The sequence below is a fragment of the Strix uralensis genome, chromosome 1 (genome assembly GCF_047716275.1).
Source record: "Strix uralensis isolate ZFMK-TIS-50842 chromosome 1, bStrUra1, whole genome shotgun sequence".
Classification (NCBI taxonomy): Eukaryota; Metazoa; Chordata; class Aves; order Strigiformes; family Strigidae; genus Strix; species Strix uralensis.
Genome location: NC_133972.1, coordinates 90,548,530 through 90,565,105, shown reverse-complemented (window position 1 = coordinate 90,565,105; position 16,576 = coordinate 90,548,530). Strand labels below are relative to the sequence as shown.

The window sequence follows — 16,576 nt, the reverse complement described above, 5'->3', positions numbered from 1 at the left end:
AATAAAGATTTCAGTGATTTCTTGAGTCATTCCTCCCATTTATAAAGGTCAGGTCACCCAATCAGAGAACAAAGAAAATACATGAGACTGATGAGCAATTACCCAGTTTAAATAGGAAGAACTTGCAACAGCTCACTTGTGTATAATCCACAAGTACTGTTTGTCCTAACAAATTATTTCTCAAAAATGAATAGCAAGAGATCCCTGAGTGCTATGGTAGCATCCCAAATGACTGGTAAAATATAAAGAAAGGGAAGGGAGGCCCCATGTAGACATTAGATGCTTAAGAAAAAGTTAAAGACATTTTCGTCCCATAGTTTGCTACCAGCTCAGCACTGTACTTGAAACTCCTTAGAATCATGTATATTATTCATTATATTATTGTTATAGAAATGTTGGTAATACATAATATACAGTATATATATGTTTCTTAGAAGGGTGATAAATATGTTATTGTTTACATAAACTTAATTCTCAGTGTTTTAGAGAAAAATATTAAATGACCAATCCTTTTAAACAAATCTTACTGTATATGCTTGAAATTTGAAAACATTCCTTTTCCAGTGTTTCAAAAGCAGTGAGAAACTATGCCTAAAATATGATATATTTCAATATAGAAAATAACTAAAACACATTTTTACTGGCCAAATATTCTCTTCATTTTGAATCAAAACATAAATTGTTACCATTGTTTCTACTTTTTTATGTACTTCACAAGATAGGAAGAAAAACAGATCTTTTGTTCCATTTTTAATGTAGCAAATTACTGAAATAATAAAGGAAAATAAAACTGAGATAAGGTAGTTAAGCCACTTCAATTTAATAAAAACATTTTTTATTTAAATAGAATGTTTTAACATTTAAAATGAGCTAGTTTTTAATGCAACTTACAGATTTTTTCCTCAAATAGTAATCATGTTGCACTGTTTATCACTGTCCACCATGATTATGACTAATTTAGCTCATTTTCTGTGTGCTAGATTCAAATGGCAAAACTCCAGTTCCCATTAGGTGAACTGCAAAATTCCAAGTTCAGCAAAGGTAAGCTTTTACTTAAAGTTCAGTGGCACTGAGCATCAACTTCTTCTCTCAGTAAGAGCATCTTGCGTATCTATCTTTTTTTAAATCTATATTAATATGGTTTTGAGTTTTAAGTGTACTAGGAGCAAAAACCCACAACAAAAATATGAAAAAATCCTTAATTACAGCAATACACAAAAAGGGGAATTTATGAAAATATTTCAGTGTTCAGAATGCCTTTTATGGACTTCAGTTTTTGAGAAATCAGCATTAGGAAGTCAGATAGTGCCCAACTTTTGACAGGTAAGACCATCTCCTCAGGTCAGTTACTGGCAAAATAATGAAAAATTTGAAGATCTTTTTTCTTATTCTTTGCAAAGAAGAAACAGTAATCTGAATTATAGTTGAGTTTGAATTTGTTTTGAGCACTTCATGAAACCAAAGCAAGTTGCTCCTGTCTTCAGTGAAATTGTCATGAGGACTTTATCTACCTGTTTTACAACATCCTGACACAATGTGTGTAACATCACAAAACCCTCTAAAACAGGTTGGGAAAGACCTTTGGGCATCAGTTAGTCCAACACCCTGCTCAAAGCAGGGTCAGCTTCTAGGCTGGATGCGACAGTTTAGCTGCAGAGAAGCTTGTCGGAAAGAGGACACATACGCTGGCCTGGGGTTTAGCTAACTGAACAGGAGGTCATAAACCATCAGATATGACAAAACCTACTGGTCGCAACAGATAACAATGTAAGAAGTTATACACAAGAGTCATGAAGAATGGCTGGATGTGAGAGACTGAAATGTCAAATGACTGTCTCAAAGCTTGCTTGTGTCTGTGCAAACCTCAAGGACAAGCTGCTGCAGCCTTTGGATTAGTCTAAGGAATGTCACCCAAGGAAGCAGGACTGTATGGAAGGATGCACCCACCCCTATGCCCTTGCAGTTGCATTGTCAGACTCCTTAAGTAAGCCTCAAAGGGGGAGACATGGACTGAGTGAAACCAAATGTTTATCAGTGGCTCCATTGTGTAGCCATTTGTGATTCTATTGTGTACGCCAGACACCATGCGTGCATTGCTAATGAACAAGTAAGAGGCGAGCATTTCTGCCCCAGAAGCCCGATGCAGCAAAAAACTGAGACCAGAGAAAAAAACCCTAAAGGTGGGCAGATATCCTAATCAGCGGATCCAATGAACTTAAAAAAGCAACAGAAAACTTTTCTCAGTGTGAACCCATCATGGAAGATCTGAAGACTGAGGACCAATGGGACACCGCTGGATCCATGGTGGTGACTATTCTTGTGACTCTATCCCATATCCTTGCTTTATTTCTGTCTTTTCCTTCCATTCTGTCCTATCGCTACCCCTCTTCACTTTTCAATAATAAAAACCTGTTTTGGGTGTACGGCATTTGACCTTGTTTGTGTCTTACTCTCGCTCTTGGGATCATATCGAAACCTCCCCCGACATTGGATCAGGACACTGGATTTCACAGAACCTATGTAAGAAGCAGCTGAACATTACAGACCATTATAGAAGAATATGGGGGCTCTTTTGGAGAGCCAAGTCTTGCAAGGTTCACACTACCTAGCTAACTATCTCAGAAATATTTTTTAAAGTTGAGACTACCTAGGAAACACTACCAGAAATACTGAGTTTGTAGAAAAACTAAGACAAATAAAGAAAAGGTTATTATGAGCAAGTTGTTTATTTGGGAGGGGACAAGAAGATGGTAAAATGGAAGAACCTGAAAGATGAAATGGGAGAGGAAGAAGAGATATAGAAGGCAGCAAATCATGTGATCAATGTTATTTAGAGATCTCTGTAGAGCAGCCCAGTGCCTGACCACTGCCATTTGGAGCAGAGCAATAATCATGGTTTTTGCACTGTATTAGTGTCTGGCTCGCACTGTCTGGTGCGCTGGGAGAGCGCACATCTTTCCTGGAGCTGGAGAGAGGCCTGGCAGCTCTTCTCCTTGGAATGATGGAGGAACCGCTGGAGGAAGCCACCTAACAACTTTCCCCTTTCAGATCATCTATAACACACGCCAGGGTTCCTCTCTTCATTTTAGACCTCCATAGATTCTGTTAAAGTTTCTGCAGGCCTAGATTAATTTTTGAATACAAATACATTTAATGAAGCCTATAATGAAGTGGTATCAGTTCATTTAATCCCTGCTTATTGTTTCACAGGTGTACAAAGTGAATCAACTCCTACAACTGCTGAATCAAGTCGTTCCTTAGATCTATACCCTTCAGTTCAAATAAAAAAGGAATCATGGAAGTCACAAAAAAACCCATAAAAGAAAATCATCTTCAGAAGTAAAACTATCACCCAGGAATCCAACACTGAAGAAAAGGAATAATTTTAAATGACACAAAGGTGAATAGGAGCTTTGTTCAACAGTCACTGGCAGTTCCAGGATTTCTTTTATGCAGCTGTAGAAATAAATATCATAAATAAAGCAAAAAGGAGACATCCATATATGTTGAGTCTAAATTTGAAGTCTGTGTTTAAAAACTTGCCTTTTCACATCACACTTTAACTGAGATCTCCTTAAGTCTTTGATTTCTTCTGTGACATTACTTCTGCCAAACATGCTATAATCACTGTCAACCACACAACATTGCTGCTAGTATGTTTTCTTACCATTTCCCTAAAAATATTTTTCTTCTACACAGTACTAACTAGATTTCTCTTTGACTGCACTCATCCTTTGATTATGTTTAGTTTTCTCTTCTCTCTGGAAATGTAAATACTGAGCATAACTTTTTTTTTTTCTATTTTTTTCTTCCTGTCTTCTTTTCTCACTCTTCCAGCTTAGTCAGTATTAAATCATCAGACTTCTCAATTTATCACTTCCATCAATAAGTGGTTTTGGTTCCATTTTAGACTGAGTTATTCATAATTCTTCAGACGGAATGTCACAGCATCCTCATAGATATCTATAGTAAAATATGTTATCTGTTAGATGCAAACAATATAACTTAGCAACTCAGTTTGCAAAGTATTCACAAGTGAGAATTAATATACAAAGCAGTCACATAACTTGCAAAGGCAGGTTTGTCCAGATGGATGAAGGAAGGACATACAGATAAATGTGCATGTGTTTGTGGGTACGTAAACAGGAAGTGTCTCTCTATAAGTAACAAATAAAAAAATTAAAAAAGGTAATTCGGTGTTGGAATTTTTCTGTGGATAATTAGTGTTGCAAATACAGAAATATTTGAGACACCTACTTTTGTTATCTTGGCAAGAAAGAAATCTCTAATAATTAGAAAAATTCCACATGTCTTACAGAAGACTGAACAGACTGAGTAAATGCACTTCTGCATGTCAGATTTTAAATGTTCTTTTACTTTGAAAGAAATCACAGCTTTGTTTGTAGCAGTAAGTATATTTATTGTCACTTTGTAGTAGAAATGAACACAAGCATCAAGTATTTACTTGTACTTTTCACCCTAGGGTAAAGCTAGACTACTGGAATGGGTTTTTTCTGAGTATCTTATTTTTGAAATCTTTCTTATGTTGGAGGATTCCCCAAATCCAGATAACTAGGTTTTCTGTGATGGGACATCAACATGAAAATGTTTTGTACTATGTAAGAAACAACTTCTGCATCTTCCATCAGTGCAGTCACTACAGATATTGAAAATTTCCAAAATATCCCAAGAAAACCTTTTCATAATTTCTCTAGTTTGCTATATTGCAAATTCAGAAAGGAATGATATACTAAATTCAGGTGAAACCCAAACCAAAAAGTTAAATGAAAAAGATCTCAAAGTGAGATCTGTAGACATGGAATTGACTGTGGTATTTTACATGATTTCTTAGGAGAGTGTATTTAAATGTTTATGCACAGCTATATTAGAAGTGCATCACAGTCTTCCAATTAAAATATATTATCAGAATTATCCTTTCTGCTATTATAATGGCAAAGCATCTTTAATGTCTGCTTTGATACTTTGAAGTACGCCTGCCTGTGATCACTCCTCCATTATTCATTTAGTAAATCCATCCCATAATTTTCAGAAATTTACATCCAAGCATAATCCAGGACCAAATAATCTGTAAGTAAAAAATTCTATAAATCCACTGAAATCAACAGGAAAACAGTGACTTCAAGGAAAAGACAACTAATTCTTTGCAAGTATTTCTGTAGTTCTAAAGTTCATTTTTTTCTAATTAAGTACTAGCATCTATAGCTACCAGAAGATAAAGGAAATATTTTTTCCGTTTAAAAATACTCTGATTTTTGAAGGCTGTATAAACACACACACATGCAAGCACCCTCCACATAGATATGCGTATGTATGTGTGTACCTATGTGAACAAAATCTCTGCAGGTCCCATTTCTTAGTAGTTGCACTGGTCTGTTACAATTTTTCTAACTAGAACTTCCCCAATAAATTCTTTTTTTACTTAATTTCCCATTTTAATTGCTCTAAATTATGAAAAGAAAAAACAGAACAAAACCAATCATTAAAAACTCTTTATAGGTGCAATTAATAAATTTCAGTTCAACAAATTAACTAATTATAACTGATAACTTCTTTAATCTTGTGTTTTTTCTAACAGAAACTAAAAATACTCTTATATGCATGCTTATTTGCATTGTAACATATGTGCATTTTATTCCTTTCTTTAGGGGAGGGGAATGGGTACAAAGAATGAGTGGATGTTTTTCTCTCTTGACAAAGTTTTTGTTACATAGTGTGGTATTTGAAAAACAGGTAAATATATAAATAAATGTGTATTTGGTAAATAACTATGTCCAGCTACCAGTGGAAGTCAATACTGACATGAAGACGATGGCAACATGTTCTTTTGTTGTTGTTGAGACTATTGTCACCACTTTATTTTTCAGGAAAGCAAAACAGTAGTTTGTCACAAAAGGACACACACAAAAAAAGAAAAGATCTAATTCTTTCAATACTGATGCATGTACTGGCATCTTCAAATGCATAGTATTTCATTAAACTCATTCATGAATGTAAGCACATAAAAGTAATTTTTAAAAAATGAATCATGTACTGATACTAAAACACACAAAGTCATCTTCCTTCTCACTCATCTTTTCAGAACGGGAAGACATATTTCCATGCTTTTATTTCAGGTTGTTCTTCCTAAGCTTCTTTTCCGAGGAAGAGATCCTGTCCTTCATTTCAACCAAGGTAGTCTTTAGTAACTTTTATGTTATTCCTCTATTATTCTTGCCTAGTTATAAATCACTTCAGAGTTCTTGCTTGAATAGTTCTCCATTACTCTAGAAATGTGAGTGTATATGATTTTTAATTTGAAGTTAAACACATGGTCTTAGGACAAATTCATGTTTTTATACAGCTGAAAAATTTCATGTACTAGTTTGTATTAAGGTTTAAACAGTGAAATGTATTAAATATACTAATCCCACTGAATTGCCATAGACTTTTTATAATGCACCTTCATTGCATTCTTGTGAAAGTTTTAGCTTCCATTCTTCTCCAAGCAACTTCCCAGGAACAGAAAAATAGGTAGATAAATTGAGAATTAATGTTTAAGCCATAACACCATCAAATCCTCAGGAACAGAAGGGGAAGGAGAATCAAGGTTAAGTAGAAGGATCACATCTTAGGTTCTGATGTACGAACAAAAAAAGACTTACTTAACTTTAGGCCTATTAATGAAAAGCTCATTCACATTAATGGGATTGTCTGCTTAAAACTAAGCTTAAAACTGAACTTTTTAAAAATTGGGTCACTGGTATTTTAATGGAGGATCTGGAAGAACAGCTTCTTTAGACAAATAACATTATATACTTAAACACACCAGGAAAATTTAAGAATGCAGCATTCAGTTTCAAAATGTGTTTGTCTTCCATTAACACATTAATAATAGTCTAATGGAGGTGAAACACTGTAAGACCATTTTCATATTTTCCATAAATAAGAGGCATGGTATGTGATACTAGGCTTTCTAATGTGGTTTGAAGGTCTTCAAGGAATCATTCACAGAATGCTTAACGGACAAAAACCAAAAGGATTCTTTGCGCTCAGAGGGTGCCTGAAAATGTAACTTACATGTTTTCTGCAACTTAGCTTTGTTTCTGTAAGTGAGCAGCAGGAAGAGGGTTTTGCATTCATCCATCATCATTAAAAGAACACCATAGTCAGGACAGAACAGCCAGAAAAATGACACTCTCACCTTAAGAGGGAAAGCATTTCACAGGAAATATCAGTTTCTGAGCAAAAACGTGTATATCAATCTCATTTTGAGCCTTATTTGACAGTGCTTACAACTACACTGTTCCCAGAGTACTCTATTCAAGCAAGTCATGAAAGGTGGTAGAATGAGGTACCTAAATGCATCATGTAAACTAACTATGGACAAGTTGTAATAAGTTATATCTTATTTATTAAAATAGTCTATCAATGGAGTTAGTAGAGAGAGCATAATTTAATGAGTAATACAACAATGACAAATAAATCTAAAAATGTAACAGTTTCCAGATAATTTTTTTTATAAAGCCTGGAATATCTGCTGTGAAAACAAATCAAGAGAAATAATAACTCAAAATTGTGTACCCAAAATTTCATCTCTAACCAACCAATCAAAGCGAGATTCAAGTTTTTCACTAGTGGTTGTTCTCTCGCATTTCAGTGTGCTGTGTTTCCTCACAGGCTATCTGCTACTTTTGATGAAAGTAAGTTAGTATTTCATTGATAAGGATACATAAATTTTGACATACACTAGCATAGATCTACTATTACTAGAAAGGGATTGGGCTGTTGATGAGGCTACTTGCAAACCTTCATCACCCTCTGAGAATTAAAAGAAGTAACAATTATCAAAACAAACTGCCACAAGCCTCAAAACAGAACAGCAGTATCAAGAAAATACCCACAGTGATTAGAAAAGCTTAAAATGCTAACAGAAGTTCATGATCCTGCTCTGATGTAGATAAAATAGCATTAAGGAAGCTTCAGGCCTATTCCTTCTTGATAGAGAAATTGTTTGCATAGGAGGCTAAAGGAACTTAGCAAATAGGAGACTAAGGGGCTACTCCAACACGTGTGTCACGAACATCTTTAATTCCCAGGTAATGGCTGATGGAGTTAGAGTTAGTATAGCAGTGATGCTCCATCCCAAACCCCACCCTAGACTGAAGAAACAACAATGAAATGTTTGTTTGTTTGTGTTCTGAGGGGACCCTTCTCTCAAAGGAGCAGAACAACACTGAGTTTTTTTCATTATTATGAAGTCACTTTCTACACATCATCATGCAGCTTGCTGTAATTTTAAAACTTGAATATTAATTTTCTTTCTAAAACTCTGAATTTTGAGGTGCTGGCATTGCTAGAATTACACATCTTGAGACTGAACAGAGTCTGTAAAAGATACTCATGTCAGATTTAAGCAATGCTGACTGGTGTTTAACGCTTATGTGTGCCCCTTGCATGAAGATGAAGAGCTCTTACATGATTATTGTAATAATGTGGATTTCTTATGCATGAAAAGGTAAACAGACACATAAAAAGAGACATATACACACAGAGATGTAAATGTCCAATAAAGGATGTCACATTCAGTACTTAATCCAAAGGTAATGAAAATAAATAAGATTTCTGTAGAATTACAGCTCTAAATCAACACTGACTTAATAGAATAATAATATTTTATAGTATTTTCCCTAAATAACAGAGAGTAAAAAATAACACTCATCTGTTCAACTTTTCCAGAGTTAAATACTTTTTTCTCCCCTCTAGAGAGCCTTCTAATATAAGGCATGGAGTTAAGAAAATAGTAAATTCAAAGTTTTATAGGATTACACTAGGTTTTGTAACAATTTACCTAATACTTTCTACAACATTTTATGAAAACAGATAGTCTTCACCTCAGTTAATTAAATCAATAGGAGGAAATAATAAAACGAGTTCAATATTAGATTACACTATAAACATTACTCTTGGAAAACACTAAGGAAAGGATTTAAAGGAGAATTATTCATTGAACTGCAGTGCTACCTTCTACAATTGTTTTCATAATTAATTGTGTTGGTCAGTTTGGAATCCAAGCTTTAAAGTAATAAAAAGTGTGCCACTTGGTTATTTTTTAGATCTCGTCTTTCAAAATCTGAATTTTTACTTTAAAAACATACAAGAAATGGTTGAATTGAATAAGGTGTATAGAATAAAAAAGAAAAAAAAGGAAAAACGTAAACAGGAACCCAAAATACTTCTAACATAGCTGCTTCCTTGATGCTTGTATTTCTAGTTCTTTTGTCTGTAAATGGGGAATACATATCAGAGCGGTTACTTTTTGTAAACAGCATCTCTCCAGCTCTGACAGCAAAGGACTCAGCCTGGGCTGCACAACATGACCAGGAATCTGGGTAAAAATGCAAATGGCTGCCTGCACTGTGCTCAGACACTACATGTACACTGATACACATGTAAGCTAATTTTTCAGAGCTCATTTAAATCTATCCATCCATCTCTGTAGAAAAGGTCAAGAACAGACCAACGCATTATTAAGTGACAAGAGTTCAACCCTATTTATTTCAGCATGTATTCAAACAAATGCCTGAGAAATCTGGCCTGCTACGAGGAGACAAAACTTTTAATGCATGAACATTTGTTACATAATTTTCCTATTTAAAACTCTATTATTAAACGATAAATATATACTATATATACACTGTAAGATAAACTGAAAATACCTCGGATAGTAAAGCATTCAAATATGCAATCTCCATATCCTCCGAAAAGCAGCAATTAATTTACTGTAGCTTATAGTGAAAAATGGATGCAAAGCATTGAGCCATCTTAATAATATTAGGTCCACTACCTAGCTATACTTTCTTCTAGCATACATCCTATTCATTTTTGCCATGCCCTTTAGATCTTTTGCCTTACATACATGAGAGAAAGCTAATCCACTTCTGCCAATAAGAAAATTTTGCCAAAAAAAATTACATAGCTAAACAGAAAAATCTTGTGAGTTGGTGTTTTTTTCTCCTTTCATGCTCTACCCTTCACTGTTTCCATTATGTGGACTGTAACTAACCAAAATCATACCGTTTTTATGTAATTAGGTATATACATACAGTATCTCACTCTAAACACAAGGAATTTAAGTACAGGGACATCTCTCGATTTCTGCATATCTAAAATCCACCTTCTACTGGGTATCTATCTTCCATCAATAGCAAAAATAGAAATCACTTCTTGACAACCAATATTGATAATTTAGATGAGGAAGTCATAGACAGATGGAGCTCCATCTCATCTACTACAGCTGCTTTAGTAATAGCACGACAGTAATGCACCAGTGACCACACTTTTTTCTTACTCATTTTTTACTGCATTTTCACCAGAGAGCAAGGATATGGGACTCCAGGGGAGCTGACTACACACACTAGTAGTAAGACACAGCCTACAAGGCATCAATCCATCAACACCAAAATAAATGACTGAAAGCAAACAATTTGAGACAGTTGTACTTCTATTTTGACACTCAACCATAAAATCCAATGCATCAAAAATGCACATGCCAGAATAACACCAACCACCAGAATAACATCAACACACAATAGCAACACCTCATCTTAATTTATCAGTATTTCTTAAATAAAAACAGTGACAGTTATGTACTAATGGTGTCAATATACTCCCACTCTGCACAGACCATCACTGTTCATCATTGATTTAACACTCCCAGAAACCATGAACCTTCTCATATGCACAGACAAGGCCCCAGATAACTAATGTCAAAGCAACCTTTCTTTATCCCTGACACATATTCACTCAAATGTGTTGTGGTTCTGTCTTGAAAAGGTCTTTCTGGAAATACAGGAGAAAACATCCTACAGACCCACAGCACAGGTACTTCCTCTCTTCCATTAAAAACTTTAACAAGAGCATAATTAGCACCAAATGTGTAGAAAAATTATTAGGTAGCAACTCTTCTGATCCTGCTGAACTAGGCAGGATTTGTACCAATAACCTAAGATCAGAATCTCTATTTCTGACAATAAGGTCATCAGCTCTCTTATTGCCCCCAAAATTCAGGCAAAGAGTTTAGAAGTCTTATCATCTTCATCATTCTTTCCAATATTTTATTGAAAGCTTTTATTTTTGCTTCTTTCATTCTTACAGTTCAATGGCTGCTGTTTAACACACAGCCTTGGCACTGATTTCTAACACAGTAATGCAACTATATCCCTATGGCAACTTGTTTTGAGATAACTTCTCAAGTCATACATCTACCAACCACAGGAGATGGCCTATATTATTACAGCCGTTCCTAAAATATGTAATATTTATTAAAAAGAACCCCCAATCTTCCATTATCAGCCTACAACCCTTATAGTGTGTGTAATTTATCAATTCTCTCACTTTCTCAGTTCCTTCCTTCCTTTCTAGCAAACCAGTATTCATTATTCAGCAGTTGAAGTTAGCTTCCACCCAAAGCCCAGGGAGATGGCAGGAGGAGGTGTGCAGTCCCTCAGAGACAGAGATATTGAACTTAAGTTTCATGGATGGAAGAAGGTTGTGGCTAGGCAAGACAGACGATTTCCTCCAACACTCCAGAGCTATTGAAATATGCAGTCTACTTCCTCTGTTTTTTTTCTCATTTCCTGCCATCTCACTTCAATCTAACCCACTTAATGGACAGAAAACCTTTCAGCTTTTTGACTGAGTCAGTTTTTCTCTGGTTATTGTGCTTCAGCTGGCTTCCCAAGGGAATGAATGAGCATCAGACATGCTACCACAAAAGAGGGAGGAACACAGCTGGGGGCCATGTATCTGATAGCAATGAGCAAGCATATTGGTTTGACTGGGTCCAATCTGCATCCCAGTTACATCTGCACAAAAAAAATACTCCATACTGCTTCCAGATAGTCCTACTCCACTAAAACACAACACTATTCCTTTGCTTCCCAAGCCTGCTGTTTGTTGTTCTAAAAGGACCAAGATTCTGTGTATTCAAAAAACTGCAGAGAGCAGCTTGTCCCAGTCAGGGAGATCTTATGTCACTCCCCTTCACTTGTGTATAAACAAAAGACACTACAATATATAAAAGCCATGTTCATAATTCCTAAGCTAATAAAACTACAACCGAGTATTATGAACTGCCTCAGCTGCTTTCATATTTTCAATTCTAACAAAAGCAAAAATTTAATTTTTCAACTAATTTGTTGAAGTAGTAAAGGATTTAAAGATATATTAGGTACAGATTTTAAATATTTTTCTTGTGTGACTGTCCTCAAACAGCAGCTTAAGTGCTTAATATACTTGCAAATATATCTAAACATTTTTAAGTGAGCTTCATACATTAGTGTACCAGTTTAGCTTCTCACATCCAAATCTACCCTGTAAGATTCATTATTATATATTGCTCTCTGCTGCAGAGATATTTTCTCCTGGGGAGAAATAGAAAGCAGTTAACACCTGCAGTTTGGAAAAGAAATTTTGATCTGACGTGATTCAAAAAAGCATTTGAATTAACAGACAAGCATGCTGCAAATAAAGTTGACAGCCATTTATAGTGTAAAACAGAATGGCATTTTTAGTAGCATGCAAATACAGCTGACAGGCATGACTTTATTCAATTAGTTCCTGGTTTCCAAGGGCAGAGTTGTGTGCACACATCCAAACTGCACCCTCTAATTTTAGAGACTTTCAATACTGAATATTTAAAACTACTTAGTATCTGAATCAATTTAACAGGATGTCACTTAACACACTTCTCAGTTTTGGCTTTCAATAATTTACTCTGTACCTCAACACTGCTCATGACCTGATCCAAAATTACATCCAAGCAGATTTCTTGGCCTTTTTTTAAAAAAAGTATTTCAGCTTCAGAATAGTTAGACATCCATGTGCGCACATTTTTATATGCTTCTCAGTATTATAAAAGTTTCATACCGATCCATCTGCGTATCCTACTTACTTCTGCAGCTAAAATAGCAGGTAAAACAGGCACTTACTGTTCAGCAGTTACAGGGCACTTCTCCACTCCTCCTTTTCCAAATGACTTGCCAAATCAAACCTACTGCCTCTTTAGCTGCTGGGAAACAAAAATAAAAAACCCACACACATGTCAGGATTCAAAGAACCACGGGAGAGGGTATTTTACTAAAAAAACAATTTCAGAGGAAGTAAAAATCAAAGTAACAGTGATATTAGCACTTAAACTTTTTCTCATAACAGCTAATAAGAATCTCTGAACATAAAATCCCTTCACAAAAATACTGTGGTGAGGCATAGAAATAACATCTTTAGACAACAAGAAAGAAAAAAAAAAAAAACAAAATCAATGATATTAAAAATATATAAATATTAAAAAAGCAAATCTATTGCCTTCGCATTAGCTCAATTTTCTATCTTTTCACCATACTGTGAACCATGAATATTTCAACAGTTAATTCATTTTTTCTAATGCCTTCTCCATTGGTCTACTGTATTAAAGGACTGGCCAGGGTTTGTGCCTACCACCATATTAGTATCACTTTTTTTTTTTTTTTTAAATTGAAAGTCCAAATATGTTGCCCCATCCGTATGGAATTAAACTTATTTGAAGAAGCTTTTGATTTTTTTTTTGTTTTTTAATAAAAAAGCTGAAAATTTCCATTGGAGAAAACGCAACTAAAAAAAAGACAGCTGTAAGAAACATATTTTCTGAAGCACATGATAACTGCTGATTACTTAACATTCCCCAAAGTTATCAGTATCAGCAAGTAATGTGGTGCTAACACCAGACATTGAACGGTTATTAGTAATTGCAATTCTAGCACAAATCAAATGTGCTGGAATTATTCCTATAAAACCAGCATGATGAAGCATTGATGATTTACAGTAAATCTCATTTACAAGACACCAGTTAGTGTCTTAGAAAATTAAAGTTTAAACAATCATTTCAGACCTAATGTATGTTAGAGATGTCTCCAAATTAAACACAATTCTGTTTCACGATGTAAAGCTTATCACAACTAAAACGTGAAATAAGAACAGTTTGCTTTCTGAAAGGAAAGTCAGTGGCATTCTCATACCTCTTGTCAACACCAGACACAGCTTTTAAATGACCACCACCAGTTACAAAATTTCTGTCTATTCATAGCAGGGGGTGGTGATGCTGAGAGACTACATGAAGAGTCCTGTTGCGCTATGCACACCCACTCCTTACACACTGCTAGGAGACAGCCACTGCACTGCATAGGTGAAAATGCATTAAAAATGTATTTTTGAAGGAAATATTCTCTGAATGAAAACAGGCATTATCTCCATCTTACAAATAGAAAAACGCAGCATGCCAAATGTCATGGAGTAAACCCTAGCTGAAAGCAGTGCTCAGATAAAATGAGGTCTGAACAACATCTGCCCACACTACTAATGTAGGTACGCACAAGAGAGAAGCACAGATTAACTGCAACCAACTTGACATCCTTGCAACGCCTTTGGGGTGGGAGACTAGAAAGCAGTAGCAAGCTGTCTGCTTATTGGCTTTAGATGTGGAAAAAGCCAGAGACTGGCTGGGGGTGACAGGATCAGTGAGGTCCCTGCTAACCACCCCAATGTAAAACCATGAACAAGGGAGCAGCAGCCACTCAGCAGGAGGAGCCCGGGGATGAACCACTGTGGAGGAGCTGGGCTGCCCAACATGCGCGGAGCACTGCCACTGCCAGCACTGAATGGCCTCTCTGACCATGAGCAGGAGCACTGTGATTTCAGTGGGTGTGAACACACACACTGTACTGAAAATGCAAGTGTATCATACCCTGCCCCAAGTGCACCCTGCCCCCAGCTGTCCTCTGGCAATATCCAGCCAGCGCAGAAATGAAAACCTAGCCACCAACTTACCTTCCAAAGTTTTTTCTTTATTTTCACAGAAACAAATTCCTTAATATTCTTTTTAAACTTACCAATGCTGCAATTAAAATTTTATCAATAAAATATATTTTATCAAGAAAATATATTTTATTTATTTTTCTTAAGGAGTAATATTTTTTTTAATTTGTGTTGTTATCATTTATATTCTTGCATTGCAGAAAACCTCAGGTTAGAGATAAGAGATCCTGTAACAAAAAAGAATGTTTCTTTTCTGAAGACAGAGTAATTTGTCAAGTGCTTAATTAATCTCCCTTCCTCATCTATTTCAAATTCATTTAATCTTTCTCATCTCCAGAATTACACCTGCTAGTGCAGCTGCTCTGCTAGGCATTTCTGTGTGTCCTCAAGTCCTGCAGAATGAACACAGTTGGAATCAGAAGACAGTGTTAGGGGGGCACAAACCATGACACCGGTGTGGTGGTTCCACTGCTCTGGTTCCCAAGGGTAATTCACAAAAAATAAAATATTACCAATACAGACTTTGCATTAGTGACCTGGGAAGAAAGGTCAAGGAATAGAAAGGGCAAAACACTTTTCTATTCTCTTTTTTAGAACTCATGGAGAGATAAAGGGGAAGGAGATTGCAAACCACCAACAGAAAAGCAGAAGAGGCAAAGCAAGGCCATGGGGCTACCAATCGGTTTTGCCATGAGATCACAGGGAAAAGTACAGGTGAGAGTTGCTATGAGAGCCCTTTCTTCCACAGAAACATCAGGCAGCACCTGAGTGAACAGTTGCCTGTCTCAACTTCTTCCCTTGCTCACTTTCCCCTGCTGGTTCAATCCAAATGCTTTCATGTCAACTCTTAAATACAGGATATTTTTTTTTTTTTTTAATGGGAAAAGCACAGTATGGAAATATGCAAGATGAGGTAAAAAGGCTGCAGTGAGTTAAACTTGTATATCAAGCACTATTCACTGGAAAATATTTTTTTAAATATGATAATTATTCCTGTTAAATAACATTTAATGATTACATATGAAGCTGGAGACAATACTCAGAACAGATTACTCTGCAAAACAGGATAATAAAGAGAAAAAAAATCTCAGCAATAAAATTAGAAACTTAAGAGTTTCAAGTACCATGCTGTTAGCATCCCAAGCCCTACAGTCCCAGGGCTTTTGCAGCATTCCAACTGATAACTACATTAATTAGAAAAGAAAAATTCCAAACTCCTTTTTATAGAATGTCAAAACTCTGTATTTTATTTACCAGAGAATTAAAAGCTAACTCGAATTTGCTTTCTCTAAAAACCCCCATAAATTTCTCCTGCAGCCTTTGATTTCCCCTATCCCTTTGCAAAGGGTTACAATGGAATATCTTTTGGAGAGGAAATAGTTGTTGCTTTTTATTTAGTTCTCCTTTGCATCCCACAAAACGAATTGCACCAGTGAATTTTCATCTAAAGAAGAATAGAAAACAGAAATGAGTAATTTGACAATACTTAATAAAATATTTAAATAACTTTTAATATATAAGAAATTCTTTTTCTCCTTTCTGGATTGCAGTATAATCATCAGATGAAAACCATAGTCATATATAGAAATTAGACACTGTTTTCAAAAGAGTGAAAACCAGTTTATTAACACTGTTCTTATTTTTAGTCCTGTTATTTTGCCTTGAAATTATAGGTGGTATCAATATTGTACAGATCTATTTTCTTACCGGTATCCCAGTAAGATTCTAG

The 16,576-nt window shown here is 35.4% G+C and overlaps 1 protein-coding gene across 1 annotated transcript in view; it reads right to left on the bottom strand.

Annotated features, from left to right (window-relative positions):
* The window catches only part of CDH18 (cadherin 18), a 273,391-nt gene that overhangs the window by 196,948 nt on the left and 59,867 nt on the right, over positions 1-16,576 (bottom strand). The window contains exon 2 of the mRNA XM_074873928.1: positions 12,990-13,069. The gene's annotated coding sequence lies outside the window, so the exon portion shown is untranslated. The remainder of the gene's footprint in view (positions 1-12,989; positions 13,070-16,576) is intronic.